Raw genomic sequence first — 2500 nt, forward strand, 5'->3', positions numbered from 1 at the left:
ATGATACGTTAAACGAGCGTCCTGTGAGGTAGGATTCAAACCAGGAGAGAGCAGAACCAGAGATTCCCATGTTAGCAAGTATAGCGAGAAGGATGCGGTGATTAAAGGCAGCCGATAGGTCAAGCAGAATGAGTACTGATGACCGAGCGGTCGCCCTGGCTTCTTTTAAGGCTTCTGTTACAGACAGCAGAGCCGTTTCGGTAGAGTGGCCGCTTTTGAACCCAGACTGGTTTGGATCCAGAAGGTTGTTCTGTGAAAGGAAGTCAGAGACCTGTTTGGAGACTGCTCGTTCAATGCCTTTGGATAGGAAAGGCAGTAGTGAGACAGGGCGGTAGTTCTCGACTTGAACAGGGTTGAGAGAAGCTTTCTTAAGTAACGGTGTTACCCGGGCCATTTTGAACGCTGTTGGAAATGTGCCGGAGGTTAGCGAGGCATTGATCACATGTGTGATAGCTGGTGCGATGGTCGGGCTGATGGACTGAAGTAGGCTCGTAGGTATAGGGTCCAGCGAGCATGTGGTAGGATGGCTGCATGTCAGGAGTCTAGATACTTCACTCTCGGAGAGAGGCGTGAATGCTGAGAAAGATGTTCCAGCAGTCCCTAGAGGTTGTAGGAGTGCGGTATCTGAGTCAGATGCGTTGAGTGGGCATGTAGAGAATTGACTGCTGATTGCCGCCACTTTGTTTGTAAAAAATGAGGCGAGGGTATCTGCAGTAAGGCTGGATGGAGGAGGAGGCAGCTGAGGGTTGAGTAGCGATTTGAAGGTTGAGAAAAGTTTTCGAGTGTCTGAAGCGCTGTTGATTTTGTCATTGTAGAAAGCCGTCTTAGCAGCAGTGATGCTGGCTGAGAAGGAGGTCAGGAGTGTCTGGTAGTTTTTGAGGTCATCAGTTAGTTTGGATTTGTGCCATTTCCTCTCCGCGGCTCTGAGCTTGGTGCGCTGCGATCGGAGGGTATCATTTAGCCATGGATGAGAGTGTTTGGATCGAGCTGGCCTTGTGGTAAGAGGGCACAGCTCGTCTAGACACGAGCTCAGTGTGGAGCAGAGCGAGTCTGTGGCCTCATTAACCTCCAGAGAGGAGAAGGTGTTGAGTGGAGGTAGACCGGAGGCAACCACAGAGGAAAAGTGCGTTGGAGACAGGATCCGGATGTTGCGGCGGAACGTGACCATCGGCTGAGGAGCCGGAGGCTGTTTTGTCAGGCTGACGTTGAACTGGATGAAGAAGTGGTCAGAAAGATGGAGAGGCGTCACCATGAGGGTGTCTGTGCTGCAGTTCCGAGTGAAGATCAAGTCAAGCTCTTTGCCAGCTTTGTGAGTCGGTGGGCTTTGAACCAGCTTGAGGTCAAAGGAGTGGATCAGGGCCAAAAAGTCCGCTGAGCCTGGGGCATCTAAGTGGATGTTCATATCGCCGAGAACAAGAAGTGGGCAGTCATGTTCAGGGATGGAGGACAGCAGAGTGTCAAGTTTGTCCATAAAGTCACCTAGTTGGCCTGGAGGGCGGTAGATGACCAGCACGTAGAGTTTTGCTGGGGCAATCACTGTGATGGCATGGAATTTGAATGAGACATATTTGTTTAAAGGCAGTAGCGGGGTGAATTTCCATTTGTTGGAGATCAGCAGGCCCGTCCCACCTCCTCGTCCAGATGGGCGAGGGGTGTGGGATAGTGTAAGGTTAGTTGAGAGTGCAGCCGGGGTGGCAGTGTTCTCAGGTTTGATCCAAGTCTCAGTGAGAGCAAGGAGTTCCAAAGAAAGGTGGTTGGCATAGCCAGCTATGAAGTCTGTTTTGTTGACTGCGGATTGACAGTTCCACAATCCCATGGAGAAGGAGGTTTCTGTAGGTGAGGACCGTTGAAGTTGCTGGAGGTGAAGCAGATTTCTGCCCCTTTTGGCATGATGCCGTTTTCTGCAATGGCCGGTGATAACAGATATGGTGGAACGGCACATTTTTGCCTTTGTCGGCGCCTGTGCTCGGTGAACTTGCACAGGTAAACTTGCTCGTCTTGACCGCGTCCGTCTTAAACGAGTACGGCTGAAACGAGGCCTGACGCTTACGCTGACGCTTCAGCAACAGCCTCTATTGTTATGCTGATAGGAATTGCATGCAGCTGTCCTCGTGTCTCACTAATGATGCATCAGCGTAGACCGCCCTCTGACGTTCGCACAGCTTAGATTGTTCAAAAGGGTGTTCATTACTGTCAACTGAAAGTCCGCTCGCTCACACCGACCGAAAGGAGGCTACTTGAAACTCGCAGTTTCAAGTAGCCTCCTCCCTCAGCTGTTCCCAAACGCCCAGAGTCCAATTCTAAACACTTGGAGAGGATTGGCCAGTAGTAGCCTATGTGTTCTTCCTTTCTCTCTCCCAACTCACTGCAGTTGTTGTCTGATTACCTGAGAGGTGCTCCGATATTATAAGGAGCTAGTCACGTCTGATACACTGATACACACACACACACACACATGAAACCAGACGTAAACCAGTATCAGAGTCGACACTCAGCCCTG

General features: G+C 50.9%; 1 protein-coding gene across 2 annotated transcripts in view; it reads right to left on the reverse strand.

Moving 5' to 3' along the window:
- slc37a3 (solute carrier family 37 member 3) overlaps positions 1-2500 on the reverse strand; it is a 34340-nt gene that overhangs the window by 16510 nt on the left and 15330 nt on the right. The gene's annotated exons all lie outside the window — the stretch shown is intronic.

This window comes from Alosa sapidissima, chromosome 1 (assembly GCF_018492685.1).
Source record: "Alosa sapidissima isolate fAloSap1 chromosome 1, fAloSap1.pri, whole genome shotgun sequence".
Taxonomy (NCBI): Eukaryota; Metazoa; Chordata; class Actinopteri; order Clupeiformes; family Clupeidae; genus Alosa; species Alosa sapidissima.